Source organism: Ambystoma mexicanum, chromosome 2p, assembly GCF_040938575.1.
Source record: "Ambystoma mexicanum isolate Mex_15411 chromosome 2p, UKY_AmexF1_1, whole genome shotgun sequence".
Lineage (NCBI taxonomy): Eukaryota > Metazoa > Chordata > Amphibia > Caudata > Ambystomatidae > Ambystoma > Ambystoma mexicanum.
In genome coordinates this window covers 603,587,807-603,601,465 of record NC_090923.1, presented here as the reverse complement: position 1 = coordinate 603,601,465, position 13,659 = coordinate 603,587,807, and the positions used below count along the sequence as shown (strand labels likewise).

General features: G+C 47.5%; 1 protein-coding gene across 5 annotated transcripts in view; it reads left to right on the top strand.

Moving 5' to 3' along the window:
• SEMA3B (semaphorin 3B) overlaps nt 1–13,659 on the top strand; it is a 600,182-nt gene that overhangs the window by 246,279 nt on the left and 340,244 nt on the right. For 2 of the 5 annotated variants that reach the window (XM_069644132.1, XM_069644130.1), the window contains exon 1: nt 7,004–7,856. The exons of 1 other annotated variant lie outside the window; for it this stretch is intronic. The gene's annotated coding sequence lies outside the window, so the exon portion shown is untranslated. Of the gene's footprint in view, nt 1–7,003; nt 7,857–13,659 lie in introns of those variants that run through there. 2 more of the 5 variants (XM_069644129.1, XM_069644128.1) reach the window with 1 other exon arrangement.

The window sequence follows — 13,659 nt, the reverse complement described above, 5'->3', positions numbered from 1 at the left end:
GAACCAAACACAAGGAGTTCTGTTTTTCCCAGTTAAGCTTCAACCAAATAGATGCCATCCAGCTCCCTACGGCTGACAAGCAGTCTTTCAGTTAATGGGGGGGCTCTAGTGTGGGTGATTCAAGACGAAACACAAGTTGGGTGTCATCAGCTTAAGTATAGAAGTGTACTCCAAACTCTAAGATGCTGTCCACCAACGGTCGCACATAGAGATTAATCAAAAGCGGTGACAACGACGACCCTTGGAGAACACCACGAGGAACAGTAGAGGAAGCAGAACAACAGACCTGAAAAGAAACTGTTTGTGTACGTTTGGCAAAGAAAGAGGCAAACCATGCCAGTGGGACACCGGAGATCCCCACCTGTTCCAGGTGGCCAAGGAGAATGCCATCATCAACTGTATCAAAGGCCGCAGAGAGGTCAAGAAGAATCAACACTCTGACCCCTCCACGGTCCTGAAGCATGGCTAAATCATCCAGAAGGGAGATCCTGTAAGACTCTGTACCCATCATGTCCTAAAACCCGACTGGTAGGGATAAAAGCAATGATTGCTTTCCAAGAAACAGGAGAACGGGGTGATCATGGTCTCCATGAGTTTCATTAAGACGGCAAAAAAGATATTGGCCGGTAGTTACCGACTATGGAAGGATCAAGTTGAGACCTTTTTAAAAGTGGCATAACTAGCGCATACTGTAAGCTTTATAACAATGTTTGTACTTCAAATGGATATGGAACAGAAGCCCAGGGCACCCAAGCTAAAGAAGTGCAACAGGAAATCTCCAGAGTCCCCTATAGGCCAGCCGGTACGATGTCCTTTCATCGCGGGATGTTTTTTCGTGGGGTTTTTTACTGTGAATTTTTTATTGGGAACAAAACTATTGACTTTTTTAGAAAATGGGGGTTTAGAGGGTAACACCCCCAAAAATAATTTTTACAAAAATGCTATCGTTTTTTTTCGTTAAAAAAATCGCGGTAAAAAACCCCGCGAAAAAACATTGTGCAATGAAATGACATGGAACCGGCCAGCCTAACCCTGGGCGGGGGTGAGGATATCTGGGAATGCAGGGCATCGGTGAGTCAAAACCCTTTTTCACATGCTCTCTGTTAATAAACACGATCGAAAGATGTATTAGTAACAAGGGGCCAGGACAATGAAAGAAATGTGAAAAGACATGAACAATGAAAGAAAAGAGTCAGCAACATAAGGGAAGGCAAAGGGCAATGCTGGGTGGCAAAGGGCAAAATGAGAGTGAGTATGATTGGGTGGTGTGTTGCAATGCGTGGAAGAGGAGGTGATGGAAAAATACGAATCTGATAACAGAAAAGAGGTGGGAAAAAGGAGTGGAGTCGAAGAGAAAGACTGATGGAAAAGAAAGGGAGAGAAAGAAGAAGGAGGAGGGATGAGACAGGGGTATGAAATAATGTTACCAACGAGTGAAGGGAGGCGACGGTAAGGAGGCAAAAAGGGAGGTGGGACCAAGAGTGACCCTAGAGATGAGAGGGAAAGGGGAAGACAGGTGTCTGGAGGGGTGGAAAAGAGACATTGGTGGGCATTAAGGCTTGAGAGAAGGAAAGATAGCAGTGAAAGGGTGGTGTTCACAGCCTGGCCGCAAGGAAATGTAGCATGGGGCTAGATAAGTGTGGGGAGGGGAGAAGGGGCTTGTGGGCATGTAAAAATAAAAAGGAAAATGTGCGTTAGGAATGAATATTAATATTATTAATATTATTATTCTGTTTTATTAAGCGCAACATGCCCATGGGCTTCAGAGTGCACAAGAAACATGAAGGACAAGAAAACAAACCTATCAGAGTAATTGCCGGGGAGGTAGAGCGGAATATGGGCTAGCTGTTCAGCTGGGTTTAGGGTAGAGGAGGTGATGTTTCACCAATTTTTTAAAGATAGCAAGTGTGAATGCGGATCTAATCAATCCCGGAAGAGCATTCACTGCCAATGGGGCCTGTATATCGAGAGTTGTGCCACCAAACCTAAAAAGCGTGTATCTCGGATGGACCAATTTCTGATTGTCATGACAGCGCGACTGGCGTGCTGGTTTGTTTACCTTGATCCGGTCTTTGAGATATTTCAGGCTTATGTCATTCCAGGTTTATAGGACAAACTTAGAATTTTGTGAGTAATGCGCTGCCCTATAGGAAGCCAGTGAAGCTCCCTTCCTGCCGCGGAGATGTGATTCTGCCTTGACAAGGCAAAGATGGCGGGAACCGCAACATTTTGTGGAACCTGCAGCGAGTGTATATTGGCTTGCGAGGTACCAGACAGCAGACTGTTGCAGTAGTCCAGTCTTGAATTCACAAGTGCAGTGGCTAAAAGCGTCTCATACTGAGGAATAAGAGACATGGGTGGCATGGTGGTGGGAGAGGGGACAGCCGAGCAAGAATAAGGATCTATATGATTTTACTGAACCGAAAAGTTCGACTCACAAAAGTCTGTTTTTTGGTATTGTTTTGTTCAATTTTCTGCAAATATATATGTGGGGGGAGAACCCCATAGCCCCCCACCTTACCCCTATACATTTTTTATTCACTTTACCACCCCCCCCTAACATATATATATGCAGAAAATTGGGGGTCGAACTTTTGGGGGTCGTACTTTTGGGAGTAGGTAATTTTGTACAATACCAAGAATAATAGATGGGAAGTTCATATATGTCATAAGAACCACGTGCGGAGGAGAGGGTGCACAAAAACGGAGGGAGAGGCAGTGGTGCAAGGGCTGTGAACACCACAAGGAACAATGAGTGGAGAGTAAATAAGAACGAGATACAGATGTGAGCAACGCACACTGTGATATAGGCTTTGCTTCTGCATTGCTTATCCTACTGTGAGGCCATTTCAAAGCACTGAGAGTGAAGAAAACACTGACAGGAGAAGAGGGGAGAAAGGAGAGAGAGAAGGAGAAGCAGAGAGAAGGATGCAAGCAATGAAATGTTATGTCTGTTGGGTGCTAGTATAGAGCCTGACCTCTGTGCAGGTCATTGCAAGGCACTGAGAGTGAGAAGGCTATGATGAGAAGTAGGGAGAGCAGTGCTGCAATTGGGCCACATTGCACGGATTCAGAAACCAACCAGTATGTCCTCCTTTGATCTGAATCCTGACAAACAAAAAATCCCATGCCAGACCGCCACACACTGCACCAGCATCCAGTATTGATCATATGTTACCAGTAGCCAGAGACATAGTTCCAAGTGCAGAAAAGCTCTGTTATGGGTCGTCTTTGTTAGGGGTGGGCGTAATTTCCGCCCATGAAGCGAAAAGTGCAGAATTTGTGCTGGATTCTGCTTCCGGCCATTCTGCGAAATCAGCATTGCGATTCTGCTGCGCACCTGGTATTGTGCGCTTTCATGCTGTGCATTGTGTTTTGTTTCCAAGTTGTTTTGTGGAGCAAAATGATAAATTTTGCAGGGGTCTTTTTTCTGATCCATGCTAGTTTCATGCAAAAACACGAGAAACTTTGTGCAGGTTTTTCAGAACCATGTTAGTTTTATGCAGTGCCACGAGAAACTTTGCACAGAGTTTCGATTCATGCTAGTTTCGCGCAGCGACAAGAGAAACTTTGCGTGAGATTTTTTTTAACATACTAGTTTTGTAATTCGGCACAAGAAACATCTCACAGGTTTTGTGATCCACGCAAAGTGCGTGCAGCAGCATGGGAAACTTTGCACAGTTTATGTTTTGATTCGTACAAGTTTTGCGGAGCAGCATGAGAAACTTTGCACCATGCCTTTCGATTTGCGCTGGGTTCACATAGCCGCACGAGAAATTGTGTTCCTCTCGTTTTTATTCATGGTAGTTTCGCGCAGCGGCATGTGAAACTTTGGGTGGCTCTTTTCAATTTGTGCTGCGTTCACGCGACGGCATGAGAAACTTTGCGTGGCTCTTTTCGGTTTGCACAGCGGCATGAGAAACTTTGCACTACTCTTTTCGATACACTAGTGTAACGGAATGGCAGATTGGGGTGAAGCGCAATGAAATCCGAATGATTTGGCTTCTGCTTCCAGCAAAAACTGAATTTACCAATTTTGCCCATCCCTACTCTTTAATTTTGCCCATCCATACTCTTTGTTCATCATGTGAGCAGATTGAAGTGAGATGGCTGCAGGCACAGCAGTGAGTGTTTGATCGAGAGTGGCAATTTTCCATTAACAGGTGTTGTTAGGCAGAATCCTATGCAGTTCCCTTAGAGAGCACTGCAAAAGATTAAGACTACAAGTATTTGCAACAAATCCTTTTTGGTATCAGTCTGTACTACAAAGATTTAGTTGGTAGCTGTGGCTAAGCAGTCAGACTTATCTCAAGAGGGAGATGAGCAGTATTCAGGGTTTACACAATAGGACTACAGTACTTATGGAACAAGGAAACACTAACCAAAGCTTTGTATCAAAAAGAATATATATATATTTATTTTACACACTCTTAAGTTCACACACAAATCACTATCCTTAAAGCAAGTTAAAACAGTCAAGAAAAGTATGCACAACTCCCTATTTAAATTGTAGACAAGTTTGAGTAAGAGTGAAAACTGAGCAAAACGGCACAGTGTAAATCAAGCAGAAATGGCACTCTAACAATTTCTTCAGAGGGAGGGGAAGGACAAGTCATACAGGGTTAAACTCCTAAACACACCAGTAACACTTCCCAATTGGATTGTGAACAAGTTAGGCAAGGCAGTACTTTAGCATAGACAATACTTAGGTGAAAACCGAGAAAAATTGCACTTCACAATATTAAAAGGGGAAGGAAAGGGTGGTTATATGAGTTTAGGTGCACCAACACATTTCTTGATGAAAAGCAATCTAGAGAAGGCAGTTGTAACAGATTTAGCCAGAGTCAATAGCAGGATCAAACTCTTCTAGTAGCTGCAGTCAAGTCTTTGTTTAACGATTTGAAAAGGCGGTTGCAGAAGGTAACAAGATAATGTTAGATGATAGGGGCGGCCAACCCAGAAGATAAGCAAAGGATTTAAAGCACCTTTAGCAGTACCCAGATAAACGGGCAGCCTGGCGGAACAATGTACCTGGAAAGTGGAAGAGGCTCCTGCTGTGGCGGTAGTTCCTGGCAGTTCCTGCAGTTCGAGAGATCAGCAGAGGAAGAGAGGCTCTTGTCGTGGAGGAAGGTCTGAGTTACTGCACTGCCCAGGGATGAAGCCAGCCGCGGTGCTGCCAAAACAAAAATAAAAGGCACGCTCCTTTAAATCGCGGTCGTGGTGGACGGGTGCCTGGCTTTCCGGCCTCCTAGTGCTGGGCACTGGCGATTCGACCAAGGCAGGTCCTGGAAGGCGATTGGCGAACTGGTTGGCCCCACCAGCTCAAGGGAAGAAGACTCTTGCAGGTGAAGATCTTCTCGAGTCATTGGAGAAAAGTGGTGAGGATCTGCAGCAGGGCTTTACCAGTGGTTCATTCGTTGCAGATGTCTTCAGCTTCTCTACTCTTCGGGTTTCTTAGTTCCAGTGGCGACATCTTGTCCTCCAGTCCTCAGAGCCCTGCTTTTATGCAGAAAAACACCCATTCATACAGCCTAGCTGTCACTCACACAGTGGGGTAGCTATCCTGGCGGGATAACCAACCCAGCCTATCAGGGCAGAGTGTGACTTGGGTTGCCTGCGTAACCCTGTCCAGGGTGCCTATTCCCCCTCCCACACATCCTGTCTACCCTAGACTCAGTGGCGCCGAAGGAGGGCTTCTGTGCAGAAGCCCGCCAAAAGGACAAACAAAGGATCACTGACCTGGGTTAGGATTTCAGAGAAAGACACGAGAAAGAAATATTATCAAAGATCTGGCAATAAAACCCTACCAGAGTAAAGTTAATATTAAAATAAACCGGCAGTATGTTAGAGGCTGTCAGTAAAAGTGGTAGTCTCGAAACAATGGGAAAATCCCATAGGGAACATTTGCGGTCGAATATTTATGGCAGTAACCACTGCCACCAGCCACAAACTTTGGAGAGAGGGACTGGACGGTACCCTCTCGAAAATGAACACCAGGGAAAAACTATTAACCCTTTCCAGTACTTCCATAGTAAGATGGGTTGTACTGGTTTTGTTCATAATTATTGACTAGTAAAGTCAATGGGGACTTTACATGCCCTGGGAGACAGTAGTCAGTCCCAGGGTATGGAATCTATGTATGGGAGTCACTATGACACCCCTGTGTTACTGCACTGAGGGTGCTGTGTAACACACATATAAAAAGATGATACATATGAGGGTGAGAAAAAAACCCATAGACCATATGCACAAAAATAGCCTAAAACACACATCAGCAATATGTCTAAGAGTGGGAAAAAGAGTCTCACTCTTAGCAGGTGAAAAAATAAACCCTTCAAATCCAGCAAAGCTGCTGGGGGACTCTATATGTAAGGGAAATTAGCCTTAGAAGAGAATTCTCCCTAACATGTGTGAATACTGGCTAATTAGAAATTGGAAGGGTGCAAACATCTCCATGTTGTGTGAACAAGTCCTACAAGCAGGTGATCATACCATGCATTCTCTTTCGATGTGTTTCTTTCAGTCTTGCTAGTGCAGTTGCCACCACATATAACATTTGTTTAGGGTCGCATTACTTTCTATACTAGTAACTGTGTCTTCCTTTCAGAATGGAAAAACTAAAGCTTCAAACAGATTCCTTTGTCCAATTAATTATCATGACGTTGTATATATTGTCAGATGTGTTTGTTATTTGATTGTGCAGGTTTCAAATCATCTGTATTCAAGGGAGTGTACTGCGTTACTTTATTTTAGTGCTGCGTTTTTAAATGTTTTACTAGACTATCACTTGTCATCCATGACTCAGTCCATGTTGCCTCCGCCTCCCAGGCCCAGATTGTTTCTTTTCTATTTCTAGACCTGGCTGGCTATCTGGCTGTCAGAAAGCGCAGAGGCCACCATTGAGAACGTGTGGAAAGGAAATGGGGACGGGGTGGGATGAGGAGGGAAGGCAAGGGGAGTAGCAGCTTGTGCTGGCAGGGTACCTATTCAACCGCGGGAGAAAGGAACGCGCCCGGGGAGCGCATTTTCCGAATTCTCCTCCCCCTTCCTTCCCACTCCTCTGAGTTTCACTGACTGAAAGTGCCTCTTTATGCTGCGGCCCTTCGGGTGTCTTCCCCCTGCACTCCGGGGGAGCTCCCTTTGGGCAGCTGGTCCCACTGCTCACTTAGCGCGCTGTTTCTTTTTAATTTACTGTCGTGCTACTTGCTCTCAGTTGAGAGGTGGGTTGGAGGTGTGGCCTTCCCCAGTTTCTCCGCCCCTTCCACGTCGAACCCCGCCCCTCGGGTCCCCTCCCGTGGGTATTCTCATTCGTCTCTGTCCACCGGCTGCAGCCTCATCCAGGACCAGGGTGCCCGCCAGCAGGAGCAGAGCAGAGGGTGTCGGTGTTTTGGGTTGTTATGCGTGTTTTCGCGCGCCCCCGGACTGTGCGGATAATGCGGACTCCGGGGTGGGTCCGCGAGTGAAGGTCTCTTCTACTGGCTGGAGCCGGGCTCCCAAGCTCGGGTTGCCTTTTCTCTGACTACATCGTGTGCCCCTGGAGGAGGGTCCGGCTGGGCGGGGACGGCACAGGTGCAGCGGCCTGCGGGGCCCGCAGGGGACACAGCCCTACTCCGGGCCAAGGATGGTCCGGGCGCAGTAGCAGGTCGGCTGTAAGTGCGGACCCGGAGCCCATCCCCTGTGGCGCTGAAACTCGGAGCCGCTTCGCTCCTGGAGCACTTTTTCTGTGGCCGTGTGCGGAGTGGGAGCCGAGACCGGGCGTTAGAGGACACTAGTGCGCGGACACTGGAGACACCCGAAGAAGAGAGGGCGAGCTGCGGGGGCACCCCCTCCGCTGGAGACAGAAGCGGCGAACACAGGTGAGGGCCCCTTGAGCGTGTGGACAGGTTATGTCCTTTGAAGCGCTTTGAAGCACATTGTGTACAGGCGCTATATAAATAAACTATCGTATCATATGTGGGGGTGTCGGTGTCTCTCACTTCCACCCGCTCTCTATAGCCACCGGCCGGTGCGGGCTATCCTTCCAGCGCCAACGAGTCTCCACCTGTAGTCCACTCACTCTGTGCACTTGTTTCAGTCTCTGTTTCAGTCTCTTCGCGATGTGTTGTACTCCTCTTCTGATCTGCGTCCTTTCTTTTCCCCAGCCCACCTTCTCTCCAAGACTCGCACTCACTCCCGTGGCGCTCTCCCTGCCTCCTAGTTCGCCACGTCTCTGTCCCCCCTTCGCGTGTCTTTCTCCCATCGCCCCCACCGGCGTAAACCGCCTATTCTCTCCTGTTACTCTCTCGCCACGGGGCTTCGTTAGGTCCCCCTCCGCACTTTCTCTCTACGCCGGTCTCACTCCGTCCTATTTATTCTCGCCTCCCTTTAGCACTGCGCCCTTGCCTGGTCTCTTTTCTCTCGGTGGGATCCGCGTTTCCAGTTATTTCGGCCTCCCTTGCACGCTCGCTGTCTACACTCTCTCTCGTGCGGTGAGTCGCGCACTTGTCGCCTACCCTCTGTGTGTGTGTGTCCCTTCACTCTGTGACTGTCTCGCTCCCACTTTCTGACCTTCCCCGTCACATTCGCCCGCGTCTGTATTTCGCGTTTCGCCTTCTTCTGTCTCCTCCCTTCCGCCACTTGCACTTTCATTTCTTCCCTTTCTCGTGCACCCCTCCCTTGTCCGTGTCTCCTTTCTTCCTTCCCTGCCGCTCTTCCCTGCCGCTCTTTCCTTCCTCTGTGCCTGTCTTCAGCTATCTCTGCATAGTTTATAGGCACGCACAGAAACGTTGGCTCTACAAAAGGGGGCATTTAAAGAGGTGTGCCCTGAAGCAGAGCTTGGACTTAGAATGGGCGTCGACCAGCCCTCACTAATACAACAGAGGGCGAAACTTCTGGGGACCTGTCACTGCGCCCCTTGCTGTCACCTGCCAGCACGGCGGCGGCCAACTCTATGAGATGTTTCAGCATCCGAGTGACCATGAACGCATACGCTCTTGCCGCCTTCCCCACTATGCCCGGGGACTCTCTACTACCTGGTGGACTGTCTTAGTGCTCCCCCCACCATCTGTAACTTGCTCCCGTATCCACTCTGCTAGACTGGCTGTGCCACGTGTGATAGTCATGTGAACCTCTTGCTAGACTGCCTGTGACCCGTGTAGTCACTCGCCCCTCTACTAGACTCGCTGTGGCCCGTGTGATAGTCACCTGCCCTGCTGCTAGACTGGCTGTGCCACGTGGGATAGCCATTTGCACCTCTTGTGATAGTCATTTGTACCGCTTGCTAGACTGGCAGTGGCTCGTGTGATAGTGCTTTGGACTTCTTGCTAGACTGCTGGTGGACTGTCTTAGTGCCCCCCCACCATCTGTAACTTGCTCCCGTATCCACTCTGCTGGAGTGGCTGTGGTCGTGCGATAGTCATTTGCACCTTTTCCTAGAGTGAATGTGTCCCTTGTAATAGACATTTGTACCCCTTGATAGAATGGCTGAGCCACGTGTGATGGTCATTTGCACCTCTTGTGATAGTAATTTGTACCTCTTGCTACACTGGCTGTGGCTCGTGTGATAATCCTTTGTACTTCTTGCTAGACTGCCTGCCCGTGTGATAGTCACCGGCCGCTCTGCTAGAATGGCTGTGCCCCTTGTAATAGTCATGTTTACCCCTTGATAGAGTGGCTGCGCCACGTGTGATAGTCATTTGCACGGTTGCACCTCTTGTGATAGTAATTTGTACCTCTTGCTAGAGTAGCTCTCCGTTTGTCATAGTGACATATGGTCACATTCTCTTGCACGTCCTGTTACAGTGACCACCACCCACCCCTGCTGCAATGACTGCATCCCACGTTACAGTGATTGGTTCCCCTGCTGCAGTGGGTCTTTCGGGTGAGTGGCCTTGGGCCACTGTGACAGTGTCTTTATCCTGTGTTGCACTGCACGTCCTGTGACTGCAGACTGTCGCCGTCTTTCCCGAAGTGTCTCCCCTCTCAGGTTCGAATCCCTGACACCATGTTTTGCCGGTTCCCAGTTCCTGGAAGATCAGGCCCAATGACAGCCCTGACATTACTGTTTAGCGAGCGCCTGCCTCCTTGCCAGCCGCGCGGCCCCTGCTGTGCAGATCCTGTTCTCTCAGAGGCCACATGGCATCCTAACCGAGAGGTTCTTGCAGGAGCCGGCAGTGGTGCTTCCCAGCCCCACCCTCTAATTGCAAAACCCTAATTACAAGACAGGATGAAAAGACCCGGATCCGTGTCCTGTTTTCGGAGAATGGTGACTCCCGGTCGGTACTGTGGCCCGCCAGGCACCAGGAGCCCTCCCTGTATGCACGGGGCCCCTGATGACCTGTGACTACTCTCTTACCCCATCCTTACTTCCTTGCACACATGAAGCCCGTCTGCAAGTGCTCTTTCTATCTTTCTTCTCTCCGTCTCCCACTCTCAGTACAATCAAGTCATTCAAACGTTGGCACCACTTGGAGATGCACAGATAAACGCATAGAAATACTCCCAGGCAGTCTTAAAGTCCGAGGGGTGTTGGTTTGTCTGGGTTTCTGTTAATCTCCGAGTCTCTGAAAGTGTCCACTGGCTGCAGGTTGTCTTGTGGTGTGTGTTGATCTGTATTTCAGGCGCTGTGCCCTCCTCTCATTGTATCCGATTTGTGTCTCCTTTGTCTGCTGGTGTTCAGCTGACTCGGAATCTCTCGTGTTATCCCTTGGCCTGGGGTTGCCTAGTAACGGTATTGGTCTCCGGTTGTCGGGATTGATCATTGGTGATTGAATGTCTGGGAGGGTCTGTTGATATGTGTTTGGCTGGTTTCTGGTATCGGTTCATGGTCTGGTGGTATTGTTCACTAGCCTTCGGGTGTCTGACAGTGTCTGCTCGTTTCTTCTTGTTTGAAGGCGAGGGCTGATCACCACGTCTCTGTTAGTTTCCAATGCATTCTCTAGGGTTGTCAGTTAGTGTAGTACGCAGAGGTTCCTTGTTGTGGTCATTGGTATCTAGTTGACTAGAACTGTCAGTTCTCTCAATGTCTAAAAGTGTTTATTGGTTATGGGTTGCTGGTACCGTCTGGGTATTTCTGTTTGTCTTGTTGTTTCCTTTGACTGGGGCTATTAAATGCATGTAAATATGTTCTTTGTAAAGCTGTTTGGTGAAAGCGCATTATAAATAACACATCGTTATCATGACTGTCGAGTAGTGCGTTCTTCTTTGGATGTCTAATAGTGTCCACTGGTATTTGTTTGAATATCTGGGAGTGTCTATTTGTCTGTAGTTTGCTAGAAATATGCAGACATGTCTTGGTTTTTTTGTTGCTATTCTTGGTCAGTTTCTGGGTGTTTAATAGAGGACAGCGGACTCTGATTGTCTGGAGGTGCCTGTTGGGGTGAGCAAATCACACATAAGATGCACTTCATTTGTCGTCCCACAGCTGTCCACAGAAGCAGACCAAAATCCCATTCTGCTTTGCTTACTTTTAAGTAATACAGGCCAAATTCTAGACTTTAACTTCGTTAGAGGTGAAGGGCAATGCAATCGTCGTCCAATTACAGTGCAATACAGTTAAGAGTTCAAGAATTATGATTCAACGACTTTATTTGGTAGACATTATCAAATCTCTTCCTACGATCACTTCGTTACAAGTCAGACTAAACATGGAAGGTGTTTATTGGAACAAGTCCCTACTGAGCAGGGGTTGAAATAAGGTATTCTGGCCCCTACTCTTTTTAATGCATGTCTTTCGGATATAGGAGAGTCTTTGACCAGGGCAAGATCGTTCCCCCCTCCCTCATCTGGACACTATACCTATTGGTTGGCTTGTTTACGCAGATGATCTGGTGGTTTTGGACTAGACTCCAATTGGGTTAAAACGTCAGTTGAATGAGTTACAAAGTTATGTAAAATAACAAATAAAAATTGATTTAACTGTTAATGCTGCTAAGACAAAAATCCTAGTTACGAGAGCTCGCAAGAAGTCTACTGATATTTCTTTAAGTGGCATGTAAATGTAACTAAACTTGATACACTGCAGTCGTTTGTATATTTGGGATCGACAATGGAAGGTGGCATAGGCAACCTGAATATGATGAATATGCTGCTACTTTAAAGCAACGATATTAAAGTTTAGAATCTCAGACTACCTTGATCAATAGAACATTTTGGGCGGTTCCCTTTCACACCGGTATTGAAATTGTACAAATTGAAGGCGGTCCCGATGATGGGGTATAGGGCTGAAACGATGTTGCTAATAAGTGCAACATTTCTTTGGAGGACTCTAGAGGGTCTTTTTTGGAGAAGAGCCCTCCGCATTCAGAGGGGGGTTCCGGTCTCCATTATTCAATATGAATTGGGGTTACTATCCTTGTCAGCCATGGTTAATTGGAAGTCCCTTTGTTTGTCTAGAAAATGCCTACTGGCAGAGGAGGGCTCCTTCCGAGCAACGTTAAACAAATTAATTTGCATTAATAAGGATGAGGTTCTGACTCCTGGGACCGAACTTTGTGTGAACATCTTGAGAGCCACTGAAACATCTATTGAGATGCTTAAAACAAGACCCTGGGCAGGGAAACAAAAGCCATGGCTCGAAGATTGAATAACAACAGCCCCAGAATGTAAAAACTGTAAGCTCTTTTCCGATATTAGTAGGGAGGAGAAAGTGCTTAGACTGTACCAGAGTATCTTAAAACATTGTCCTAATGCTGTCTGGTGATATCAGTTCCTCAGGTTACGTTTTAATGTGTTTCCCACCTATGAGGTGCAGGACGCGCATTTAAAAGATTGATAGGACTTTGAGAACGCGTTGTTTCTGTGGAGACTTGAATATGGTCGAAACCCTGAAGCACATAGTGGTGGAATGCCACGGCTAGCAGGGTGCCCCGAGGGCACATAGTCATTTCTCCTTCAGAATAGTGGTCTAGACTACGGGTGCCCCAAGGGCACATAATCATTTCTCCTATTTCTCCTTCAGAATAGTCATCTACACTACGGGGGCCCCAAGTGCACATAGTCATTTCTCCTTCAGAATAGTGGTTTACACTACAGGTTCCCAAAGGGCACATAGTCATTTCTTCTTCAGAATAGTGGTCTACACTACGGGGGCCCCAAGGGCACATAATCATTTCTCCTTCAGAATAGTGGTCTACACTACGGGGGCCCCAAGGGCACATAATCATTTCTCCTTCAGAATAGTGGTCTCCACTACGGGGGCCCCAAGTGCACATAGTCATTTCTCCTTCAGAATAGTGGTCTACACTACAGGTGCCCAAAGGGCACATAGTCATTTCTCCTTCAGAATAGTGGTCTACACTACAGGTGCCCAAAGGGCACATAGTCATTTCTCCTTCCGAATAGTGGTCTAGACTACGGGTGCCCCAAGGGCACATAGTCATTTCTCCTTCAGAATAGTGGTCTACGCTACAGGTGCTCAAAGGTCACATAGTCATTTCTCCTTCAGAATAGTGGTCTAGACTATGAGTGCTCAAAGGGCACATAGTAATTTCTCCTTCAGAATAGTGGTTACACTACGCAGGGGGTCTCGGATCTTGCTGTCATTGGACATCATTAGATTTTTGAACACGGTCTTCCCCTCTAAATTTTACAAAGATGACATTTTAAGTACAAGGCTACAGGAAAGGTACAACGCTGGTGTTATGGGTCTAATATAAGCACTTTAATGAGGTGAAATCTTGG